This window comes from Chelmon rostratus, chromosome 7, assembly GCF_017976325.1.
Source record: "Chelmon rostratus isolate fCheRos1 chromosome 7, fCheRos1.pri, whole genome shotgun sequence".
Taxonomy (NCBI): domain Eukaryota; kingdom Metazoa; phylum Chordata; class Actinopteri; order Chaetodontiformes; family Chaetodontidae; genus Chelmon; species Chelmon rostratus.
In genome coordinates, this window is record NC_055664.1 from 28,290,906 (window position 1) to 28,303,429 (window position 12,524).

At 42.7% G+C, this 12,524-nt stretch overlaps 1 long non-coding RNA gene across 1 annotated transcript; it reads left to right on the forward strand.

Moving 5' to 3' along the window:
* Positions 1-1,770: 1,770 nt before the first annotated feature.
* LOC121609548 lies at positions 1,771-5,531 on the forward strand. The gene is made up of 3 exons (XR_006006998.1): positions 1,771-2,827; positions 3,950-4,048; positions 5,124-5,531. It is a non-coding gene; the product is annotated as an uncharacterized LOC121609548 (long non-coding RNA).
* The last annotated feature ends 6,993 nt before the right edge of the window (positions 5,532-12,524 follow it).

The following is a 12,524-nucleotide window of genomic DNA, read 5'->3' on the forward strand; positions in this document are numbered from 1 at the left end:
TGAGTTCCTCCTGTAGGACAGGTGTTTCCTGTAGGTAAAGTTAGGTTGTGGTTGGTGTTCGGGGTTGAGGTGAGAAAACACCCAGCAGACTGTGTGACGGTCATCCTCACTGCGGCACAGGCGACAGGCTGGATGCCGTGTGTGCTGCTGATGTGTCTGTGTGTGTGTCCTCCACCCACGCCGCGGTGGTCTGGGGGAGAATGGGAGGAAGAGGAATCCAGCAGGGAAGAGGAAGATGTCAGACATGAGAGGAGGAAGTGGAGCATCTCTGTTCACCTCTGCTGAAACAACAGTGAACATCTGCACAGCTTTCTTTACATACAAGCATTCACTTCCATCCAAATGTGACACTTTGAAGGCTTTCATGTGGAAGATGTGTTCATGGTGGTCGAATGTCTTCTTTTTAATCATTTAAAAAAATGAGAATACTTCTCTGTATTTCTTTCATATATATATATATATATATATATATATATATATACAATCAATACAGAAATACAAATATAGAGAAATCAATGTATTTAGAAAAAAAACATCTATTTATCTACTTATTGGCTTTTATTTAATTATTATTTTAATTTATTGAAAATTAACCAAACTTGTTTATTATTAATTTGGGCCCTGATACATTAAGTAAAAAACCAAAACAAAAAACAACAGTAAATAAAATATTCAGGAAACTCGCAGAGAACTGACTTTCTGTACGACGCATGCGCGAACATCGCGCCTCTTCCGGACTACAAATCTTCATTATTTTTCATTTTGGTCGCGCCATGAGGACAAGTCAAGACTTTATTTTTAGCTTAAAGAAAAGTTACTGGAGGTTTATATCAGCAGACACGCACAGAAAATCGCGGACAAAACAACTTTGGTGAAATAAAAATGGACGCTGGTGTTCAGGACAGCTTTGAGAGCCTGACGCGTATCGTGGTGGAGGACCTGAGGATCTTTACATTGAGTTGTATTTTATAAGCCTCTCATGACCAATGCTGATGTTTGTTTTTTTTTCTGATGGACTCGGATGTGAGAGCAGCAAAGAAACAAAACAACATGTTTATAGAGCTCTATCAAGTGTGAAGGGGGGGTTTGCCTGCAACTCTGAAAGAAGTCCAGGAGGTGGCGTTAGTTCTTCTCCTCAATAGCCCCAGGAGAACAGGATCAGTCTAGTGAGAAAGTCTCATATCAGCATGCAATACGAGGCAAGGGGGTGTAGAGCATGGACGAGCGCACCCACATCTGTATCCTGCTGCAGCAGTGACTGTCTGAGCCGGCAACCCCCCCAGTCACATTGTCAGAAACACAGTGGCAGTCGTAAGACAGCCGTATTACGCTGTGAAAGGGGCTTTACATATTGAACAAACATTATAACAGCCTGAACTGGCTGAAATTAAGGCTGGGTTACATTTGCAGGCCAAACTTTTCATCATATGGACCCCCACAAATAGACGTGGAAGCATAATCTGAACTGAATATATGGCTTGGCGTGTTCTGACATTTGTTAATGAGGAGCCTGATTTAAAATATTAGTTCATACATGAAATCACAGGTCAGATTTAGTTCCATTGCCAATGGTACAAGCTGTTTGAAACCCCAGTTTCAAAAACTAAAAGTTCCCATTTGCTGCAACTTCAGCTGAACTACGGGCTTTAGATATTCACAGCAGCGGGTAAAATATGATCAGACCACTTTGAACAATCAGTCTGTGTATTTTAAAATCTGAGCTACATTTCACCTCGCATGACAACACAGTCTCACTCCCAGCACGTCAGAAGCCGACACTTGGTCAGACCTGTCCGTCTTCACGTTAACGGCGGTTTTCACGATGATATCTGCAACATTTGTCACGGCAGAAACATCACTGTATCCTTGTTAATCACACAACATTAGTGGGTTCATTTCCTGGACGTCAATTTTCATGTTTTTCCCTTCGATTCTCAGAAAGAAAGAGTTGTTTATCAGTGATGGACAGCTGGAGGCGACACACTACCCATAATCCTCAGCTACCGTTGCTATAGAGACGACGCCAGTCCGCTTTGCTTGACAACATCGTTTTAACTAATTATTCCTAAATTAAACAGGATGTGAATGTGAATAAACGTTAATTAAAAGCGACTGATAATTAAATCGGTGTCTAAAAAACATCAACCTTCAGTTTCAGCTCGCAGGAAGCGATAGGTCAGCAGCTTTCAAGCTCGGTGATTGGATGCTTTAATCGCAGTGCACCTTGGGAGTTGTAGTACACGTGAGTCATTTCGGGACTCTGGATGACCCTTGATTGACACCCGCCACAGACAGGTAAGTTTTCATGAACTGATCAATATAATGTCAACAAAAATACAAGCATAACAAACGTGAAATATGTCGTTAAGAGCACTTTGTTTTAGAGAGAGAGGGAGAAACTTAAGAACATCCTCTGAAACATTCTGTCCTTTGCAACGTGTGTTCATGTGAAAGCTAGTGTAGCTGCCATCGAAGTCAGGATAAATAAATAAATAATAGATTAATAAATATTAGGTTAAAAATATAATCTTCATAAATATATATATATTTCTACGATCAATAGTTTAATAATAGTTTAATATTAAAGGTAACATTTCATTTGTTTCATGTATTTTCTTGGTTTGATGTGGGGGACATATCTTAATTGAGATAGGAACCAAAGTTTGCTGCCGCGGGTTGAAGGGGTGTTACTTTTAAGGGTCGGAACTTGTTGATTGAAACCATTTGGACCAAGCTAGCAGGTCGACACCTCGCCGATTCCTCTACCTGAGATCAGCACTGATTAAGAAGACTTCTCATTTTCTCTCAAGGGAAAGCGGCCGATGAGGTACATTTAATTTTTACTGTCATTTTGTTAGACTTTATAGATCTAACGTGACGGATTTCTGTTGAGTCAGGTGACAAAACAGTCGCGTGTTGTCTTGATGTATTCAATGTTTAAGTAATGTTTTTATTTCTTTCTTTCTGTATGTCCACCAGCTCTCACGGCACACTATCATGCTCTTTGTGTGATTAAAAAGACCGTAATGAAAAGAACGACTTGGTTTCGTGATTTCGACTTGAGAGGGAATTACAGCTAGCTTAATGTTAGTACAGTATCAGCAGTGTAGTAGTTTCTAAAAATGTCTTCACCAGAAGGGCCAGAAGCTGCATCTCCTACAGAAACAAAAGGGGCTGATAATGTTGAGATACACACTAAAGCAATAACTCTCAAAAAGTCTTCAGTTTGACACGTTAATGACGTTAATAAGTTCCCATGCTATAAAATAGACATTTTATTCAAAACTTTATTGGTATTGTTATCTTTGCCATTGCTTATTAAGCTGATTTATCCTGATGGACTTCTCTAATAAGTGTGTAGTCACCAAGATTTTATCCGGGACCATTGTTTGTAATTGAGGATGCCAGTCGTGCCGAGCCACTGGCATCCTTCACAGTACATCCAGATAGGATTGCACTGTCCGGCAGACAGTCCAGGTAGTCTACAGCAGTGGTCCCCAACCTTTTCTGTACCATGGCCCAGTTTAATGTCTGACAATATTTTCACGGCCCAGTCTAAAGGTGTAGCAGATAAAAACAAAATAAAATGATAAGATCGGCATTAAAAACTGTGGTATTTTCTCTTCAATAATAATAATGATAATAATGAACATAAATCCACCTTTTAAAGACTCGAAAAATAAATCAAACAAATTATGTGAAAAAACAAAACAATGGAAATTATTTTTTCTTTCTGTGCGGCCCAGTACCAAATGACCCACGGCCCACTAGTGGGCCACGGCCCATGGGTTGGGGATCAATGGTGTACAGTACACATAATGTCAGCATCCGATGATTTCTGACTGATTTCCTGCTGCTTTCATCGTCTGTCTCAGCCCAAGTTGGCTGTATTTTTAACATTTCCTCCATAATTTGACTTTACTTTCTGGAATTTTCTTGCATTTCCCAGACTAAATGCTGGTCCAAGTGTGACACAAACAACAGCAGAAGTATGTGAAGCTCGATGAGGTTGGAGGACAATATGACTTCCTGCAATTTCATGAAAGAGGTATGCAAGTAAGTTTTATTTAGCTTGAATTGGGAATAAGCTAAAAAATGACCCCATACTACTTCATACCTCTTTGTAGTTTGTGGGCGTTTGTATCCAATGAGCCCTATTTAAATGTCCTCAGAGAAGTCACCAGCTAGTCACTCAAAACCACTCGCAAGAAGTTCAGAGGCCATGCTATGAAGTATATTTATGACCCAGCAGATTGGGTTACTTTTTCTGTTAAGCCATAGTAAAGCCATAAAAGAACCAAACTACATGAATGTTTTCATCGTCCAGACAGACTAAAAGCCACAGCGCCACCTGCTGTCTGTTATATGTCACCAGCTGTTCACTGACGGTGCACTGACAAGTGAGTGAGAATGAGATGCACAGCTCCAAAAATGAGAAATGATTATGTGGCGGAGAGCGTTTCTATTGAACCTGTGGGTAATCTGTATCTGGTTTTGAAAAAAAGATTTTCTCTTTGTCAGGATATGTTCAAGGTCGATTCAAAATAAGTGTGGCTGGGAGCAGATACGCATGTACGGGTGTAGTAACATTGTTTCCCCTGGTTTCAGGGACTGCTGTTAAAGAAACTGTATTATTAACTGCATTCAGATCATTTGGAACATTATCATCTTTTCGACCACCTGTTTCATGTTTGTAGAACCAGATCTTAATTTGAGATACGAGCGTTTCATAATTTCAGTATTTTGCACAGCCAAACACATCTTGTAAAAACATGACTGGTGAAATGAAAGTTGTTTTCAGATTTATGCTTAAAGACTTCATGTTGAAATGTTCAATATAGACTACTTTCTGATGTTAAAAATGCCAAATCATCATTTCAGCGATATCAGCTCGACATTACTCTAATATCAATGGCTGTTGTACAGGGAGGGTATTTATTTAATTTATTAAAGTAAAAAGCAGATCCTGATCAGACTGAGATATAACAGTTGATCCTAAAATGTGTTAATAGTCACAAAGGAGAAACAGCACAATGGCCTCGTTATCATGGTGTTCATATGGTTGCTGTGTACACATACAGTGCACGTTTATTGGTTTCACACATTTCCTTTGTTCTGTCTAGAAATTGTTTGGTATAGGCATGGACTACATCAAGGCCCACATGGATCTGGAGTCAGTCCCATCACCAGGCAGCCATTCAGGGTCAGAGGAGGAGGACTTCTTTGGTCTTACGAAGGCAAACGTTCAAGAAACCACAAGACAGCTGGACACCTATCTGGCCAGTTCAACAACGTCCATCACTGTCCTCCAGTCAGTGCCCAATGTTCTCAACTTGTCCCTCAGGATCAACAGTCCGCCGCCTGCCTCGGCAGCATGTGAAAGACTTTTAGCTCAGCTGGGAAGGTTTTTTCTCCAAAAAAAGGCAGACTAGGTTAAAAAAAAACTTTGAAAACCAACAACAGTGCAATACTTTTTCATTACTACTGTTTACTATCTTGCTGTTTTATTATTATGTATATAATCTTTTAACTGCTCGCTATTTTGATGTTTTATTACGTATAGTTTGTTCTTTATAGTCTTATTTCACAATTTTTCTCTTATTTCACTGTGTGTAATGCTGCTGCTGCACTGCAATTTCCCAATTTCCCAGCTTGGGATAAATAAAGTCTGTCTATCTTTCTATCTATAGAAAATGAAAATGAAACTGCAGAGTTAAAACTGTTGTGCAGAGAGAAAAAAGAAAATGTTTCTAGATGAGCGCTGCCAGCATTAAGACTTGTTGAATTCTCATGTTGACGACGTGTCAGAAGTCAAAGAAAGAAAGGTTTAAAAAAGGGCTGCAACTATTTTTTCATTTTTCACAGTTGAATATTCTGTTGAGTAGAACAGTTGAATAATCTGTCGATAAGTTTGCCTGTTTGATCAGATAAATGACTGAAAAATGTGACATGATCTGTCTCTTCCAAAGCTCGACACTAAAGATCTTTACCTAAATTAGTTGGATACATTGTTTCTATCATGTAGCGACAGAGTTGAATGTTTTGCTTTGAATTGATTTACAATAAAATAACTTATTTAAAGATTTGACCATCTTCTTTACTGGTTTTGCCCAATGATATGAGACAATGCAGATGTTACTACTAGTAATTCTTCTACCTCTGCAGATGCCATTAGTAATACTTACCTACAACAACCTTTGTTTACTGTGAAGGTTAGCGTACTTATGCTAACCCTCTATGATACATTTCACACTCTGTTTTATAATTCTGTTGATTATATGTTAGCTAACAGGGTAACACAGCCCCATACTACCATACTATGTTTTTATTGAAGTACAGGCCTGGACAACCCATTGTATGAGTACTTTTACTTTTAATACTTAAAGCACATTTAAAAGTAAGTACTTATTTACTTTTACTTAAGTAGGATTGTTGATGTAGTACTTCTACTTCCACTTAAGTATATTTTTTGCTGGTTATCTGTACTTTTACTTAAGTACTGGCCTTCAGTACTTGCTCCAACACTGCCTATCATATGTTTTCAGTGATAAATCTTTATTTGTAAAGTGCAGCCCTGATTCCGACAAAGTCTGGACCGTGTAACTGCTGAACTGTAGCGTACAACTTCAATGAAACCAGAATTCAACTGTTTATGATGATACTATCACCTGTTACCAATCAGCCTGTTTACCTGTGGAATGTCCCAAACAGGTGTTTATTGAGAAACGAAAATAGTAAAATAAAATATAAATGTTGTTTCAATCAACAGTAGTTGGTGACAGATAGCAGCACTTCTGCTTCATAGCCACCATAATGTCTTACAGAGTATTCAATACAGTTCATTCAGAGAGAAACATACATGCATTTATTTTGAAGTGTTCATTTACTTGTTTATTTGTGATTTGTTTATTTATTATTTTAATTAAAGCTTAATTGATTATTTTTGTTCTTTATTGTGGGAGGAAACCTGAGCACCAGGAGAAAACCCACACAGCACACAGACTGTTTGGAGGTCTGTCTGTGTGCTGTCCTTAAAGGGACATTGATTAGAGGGTGGGAAGGGGAAGGGAGGGAAAGGGGTGTTTTTTTGGATGACCTGTTTGTTGGACCACCATTGGGAGGTTTTTTGATTGTCTGTTTTTCTTTTTACTTCCAGACTCGGTTTGCTTTGTCTCATTCACTAGTGGTGTTCTCCTCCGTTTCCTGTCCAGTCTTGAAGAAGTTGCGGAACCTGGGGAGACCCTTCTTCTCTTGGAGAGCCTTGTTCTCATCCTCAATCTGTTTGAGTCTCTTCTCCCAGTCTTCTTGTTTTTTGACCAGCACCTCTGTGAACTCCTCCTGCAGATTGTCATATTTGGTCTGCCAAGCTTTTTCATTCTGAAGTAGCGCGTCGTCTGTCAGAGAGAGTTGCTCAAGTCGCTTCATTTCCAGCTGCTTGACTGTCGTCTCCCAGCTCTGTTCTCTCTTGGCCAGTTCCTCTCTGAACTCCTCCTGCAGGTCGTCATATTTGGTCTGCCAAGCTTTCTCACTCTGGAGTTGTGTGATGTCTATCAGAGAGAGCTCCTGAAGTTGCTTTTTTTCTTCCTCCAGCTCTTTGACTCTCGTCTCCCAGCTCTGTGCTCTCTCTGCCAGCTGGTTGTTTTCTTCCTCCAGCTGCTTGACTCTCTTCTCATGAAGAGTCGTGTTCTCCTCCATTTCCTGTCCAGTCTTGAAAAAGTTGTGGAACGTGGGGAGACCCTTCTGCTCTTGGAGAGCCTTGTTCTCATCCTCAATCTGTTTGAGTCTCTTCTCCCAGTCTTCTTGTTTTTTGACCAGCACCTCTGTGAACTCCTCGTGCAGATGGTTGAATTTGGTCTGCCAAGCTTTGTCTTTCTGGAGTTGCGCGTCGTTCATCAGAGAGAGGTGCTCCTCCTGCAGATTGTCATATTTGGTCTGCCAAGCTTTTTCATTCTGGAGTAGCGCGTCTTCTGTCAGAGAGAGTTGCTCAAGTCGCTTCATTTCCAGCTGCTTGACTGTCGTCTCCCAGTTCTGTTCTTTCTCTGCCAGCTGGTTCTTTTCTTCCTCCAGCTCTTTGACTCTCGTCTCACAGCTTTTTTCATTCTCTGCCAGCTGGTTCTTTTCTTCCTCCAGCTGCTTGACTCTCGTCTCCCAGTTCTGTTCTTTCTTGGCCAGTTCCTCTCTGAACTCCTCCTGCAGATTGTCATATTTGGTCTGCCAAGTTTTGTCTTTCTGGAGTAGTGCGTCATCCATCAGAGAGAGATGCTCCAGATGCTTCTTCCAGGCCAGCTCGTTGAGTCTAGACTCCCACTTCAGTTCTGTTATGGACTGCTCCTCTCTGAACCTCAACTGCAGATCGTCATATTTGGTCTGCCAAGATTTGTCGCTCTGGAGTTGCGTGTTTGCTATCAGAGAGAGTTCCTCCAGTCGCTTGTTTTCTTCCTCCAGCTGCTTCACTGTCGTCTCCCAGCTCTGTTCTTTCTTGGCCAGCTCCTCTCTGAACTCCTCCTGCAGGTCGTCATATTTGGTCTGCCAAGCTTTCTCACTCTGGAGTTGTGTGATGTCTACCAGAGAGAGCTCCTCAAGTTGCTTTTTTTCTTCCTCCAGCTGCTTGACTCTCGTCTCCCAGCTGTGTTCTTTCTTGGCCAGTTCCTCTCTGAACTCCTCCTGCAGATTGTCATATTTGGTCTGCCAAGTTTTGTCTTTCTGGAGTAATGCGTCATCCATCAGCGAGAGATGCTCCAGATGCTTCTTCCAGGCCAGCTCGTTGAGTCTAGACTCCCACTTCAGTTCTGTTATGGACTGCTCCTCTCTGAACTTCAACTGCAGATCTTCATGTTTGGTCTGCCAAGATTTCATGCTCTGGAGTTGCGTGTTGGCTATCAGAGAGAGTTCCTCCAGTCGCTTATTTTCTTCCTCCAGCTTCTTGACTGTCGTCTCCCAGCTCTGATCTTTCTTGGCCAGCACCTCTCTGAACTCCTCCTGCAGGTCGTCATATTTGGTCTGCCAAGCTTTCTCACTCTGGAGTTGTGTGATGTCTATCAGAGAGAGCTCCTCAAGTTGCTTATTTTCTTCCTCCAGCTCTTTGACTCTCGTCTCCCAGCTCTGTGCTCTCTCTGCCAGCTGGTTGTTTTCTTCCTCCAGCTGCTTGACTCTCTTCTCATGAAGAGTGGTGTTCTCCTCCGTTTCCTGTTCAGTCTTGAAGAAGTTGCGGAACCTGGGGAGACCCTTCTTCTCTTGGAGAGCCTTGTTCTCATCCTCAATCTGTTTGAGTCTCTTCTCCCAGTCTTCTTGTTTTTTGACCAGCACCTCTGTGAACTCCTCGTGCAGATGGTTGAATTTGGTCTGCCAAGCTTTGTCTTTCTGGAGTAGCGCGTCGTTCATCAGAGAGAGGTGCTCCTCCTGCAGATTGTCATATTTGGTCTGCCAAGTTTTGTCTTTCTGGAGTAGTGCGTCGTCCATCAGAGAGAGATGCTCCAGTCGCTTCTTCATTGCCAGCTCATTGAGTCTAGACTCCCACTTCAGTTCTATTATGCCCAGCTCCTCTCTGTACCTCAACTGCAGATCGCTGTATTTGGTCTGCCAATCCAAGTCTCTCTTGACTTGCGTGTTGGCTATCAGAGAGAGTTCCTCCAGATGCGCTCTTTCTTTCTCCAGCTGCTTGACTCTCGTCTCCCAGCTCTGTTCTTTCTTGGCCAGCACCTCTCTGAACTCCTCCTGCAGGTCGTCATATTTGGTCTGCCAAGCTTTCTCACTCTGGAGTTGTGTGATGTCTATCAGAGAGAGCTCCTCAAGTTGCTTTTTTTCTTCCTCCAGCTCTTTGACTCTCGTCTCCCAGCTTTGTGCTTTCTCTGCCAGCTGGTTCTTTTCTTCCTCCAGCTCTTTGACTCTCGTTTCCCAGCTCTCTGCTCTCTCTGCCTGCTGGTTGTTTTCTTCCTCCAGCTGCTTGACTCTCTTCTCATGAAGAGTGGTGTTCTCCTCCATTTCCTGTCCAGTCTTGAAGAAGTTGCGGAACCTGGGGAGACCCTTCTTCTCTTGGAGAGCCTTGTTCTCATCCTCAATCTGTTTGAGTCTCTTCTCCCAGTCTTCTTGTTTTTTGACCAGCACCTCTGTGAACTGCTCGCTCAGATGGTTGAATTTGGTCTGCCAAGTTTTGTCTTTATGGAGTAGCACTCTGTCATTCAGAGAGAGTTGCTCCAGTTGCTCCATTTCCATCTGCTTGACTATTGTCTCCCAGCTCTGATCTTTCTTGGCCAGCTCCTCTCTGAACTCCTCCTGCAGATTGTCATATTTGGTCTGCCAAGCTTTCTCACTCTGGAGTTGTGTGATGTCTATCAGAGAGAGTTCCTCCAGTCGCTTATTTTCTTCCTCCAGCTCTTTGACTCTCGTCTCACAGCTCTGTTCTGTCTCTGCCAGCTGGTTCTTTTCTTCCTCCAGCTCTTTGACTCTCGTCTCACAGCTTTTTTCTTTCTCAGCCAGCTGGTTCTTTTCTTCCTCCAGCTGCTTGACTCTCGTCTCCCAGTTCTGTTCTTTCTCTACCAGCTGGTTCTTTTCTTCCTCCAGCTGCTTGACTCTCGTCTCACAGCTTTTTTCTTTCTCAGCCAGCTGGTTCTTTTCTTCCTCCAGCTGCTTGACTCCCTGTTCTTTCTTGGTCAGTTCCTCTCTGAACTCCTCCTGCAGATTGTCATATTTGGTCTGCCAAGCTTTGTCTTTCTGGAGTAGTGCGTCATCCATCAGAGAGAGATGCTCCAGATGCTTCTTCCAGGCCAGCTCGTTGAGTCTAGACTCCCACTTCAGTTCTGTTATGGACTGCTCCTCTCTGAACTTCAACTGCAGATCGTCATATTTGGTCTGCCAAGATTTGTCGCTCTGGAGTTGCGTGTTGGCTATCAGAGAGAGCTCCTCCAGTCGCTTATTTCCTTCCTCCAGCTCTCTGACTCTCGTCTCCCAGTTCTGTTCTTTCTCTGCCAGCTGGTTCTTTTCTTCCTCCAGCTCTTTGACTCTCGTCTCACAGCTTTTTTCTTTCTCAGCCAGCTGGTTCTTTTCTTCCTCCAGCTGCTTGACTCTCGTCTCCCAGTTCTGTTCTTTCTCTACCAGCTGGTTCTTTTCTTCCTCCAGCTGTTTGACTCTCGTCTCACAGCTTTTTTCTTTCTCTGCCAGCTGGTTCTTTTCTTCCTCCAGCTGCTTGACTCTCTGTTCTTTCTTGGCCAGTTCCTCTCTGAACTCCTCCTGCAGATTGTCATATTTGGTCTTCCAAGCTTTGTCTTTCTGGAGTAGTGCGTCATCCATCAGAGAGAGATGCTCCAGATGCTTCTTCCAGGCCAGCTCGTTGAGTCTAGACTCCCACTTCAGTTCTGTCATGGACTGCTCCTCTCTGAACCTCAACTGCAGATCGTCATATTTGGTCTGCCAAGATTTGTCGCTCTGGAGTTGCGTGTTTGCTATCAGAGAGAGTTCCTCCAGTCGCTTATTTTCTTCCTCCAGCTGCTTGACTCTCGTCTCCCAGCTCTCTGCTCTCTCTGCCAAGTAGTTCTTTTCTACCTCCAGCTCTTTAACTCTCGTCTCCCAGTTCTGTTCTTTCTCTGCCAGCTGGTTCTTTTCTTCCTCCAGCTGCTTGACTCTCGTCTCCCAGTTCTGTTCTTTCTTGGCCAGTTCCTCTCTGAACTCCTCCTGCAGATTGTCATATTTGGTCTGCCAAGCTTTGTCTTTCTGGAGTAGTGCGTCATCCATCAGAGAGAGATGCTCCAGGTGCTTCTTCCAGGCCAGCTCGTTGAGTCTAGACTCCCACTTCAGTTCTGTTATGGACTGCTCCTCTCTGAACTTCAACTGCAGATCGTCATATTTGGTCTGCCATGATTTGTCGCTCTGGAGTTGCGTGTTTGCTATCAGAAAGAGTTCCTCCAGTCGCTTATTTTCTTCCTCCAGCTCTCTGACTCTCGTCATACTGTTCTGTTCTTTCTCTGCCAGCTGGTTCTTTTCTTTCTTTAGCTGCTTGACTCTCTGTTCTTTCTTGGCCAGCTTCTCTCTGAACTTCTCCTGCAGATTGTCATATTTGGTCTGCCAAGTTTTGTCTTTCTGTTGTATCATGTCATCCATCAGAGAGAGATCTATCAGTTGCTTCTTTATTGTCAGCTCGTTGAGTGTAGATTCAAACATCAGTTCTGTTATGGCCAGCTCCTGTTTGAACTCCTCCTGCAGATTGTCATATTTGGTCTGCCACGTTTTGTCTTTCTGTTGTATCATGTCATCCATCAGAGAGAGATCTATCAGTTGCTTCTTTATTGTCAGCTCGTTGAGTGTAGATTCAAACATCAGTTCTGTTATGGCCAGCTCCTGTTTGAACTCCTCCTGCAGATTGTCATATTTGGTCTGCCAAGTTTTGTCTTTCTGTTGTATCATGTCATCCATCAGAGAGAGATCTATCAGTTGCTTCTTTATTGTCAGCTCGTTGAGTGTAGATTCAAACATCAGTTCTGTTATGGCCAGCTCCTGTTTGAACTCCTCCTGCAGATTGTCATATTTGGTCT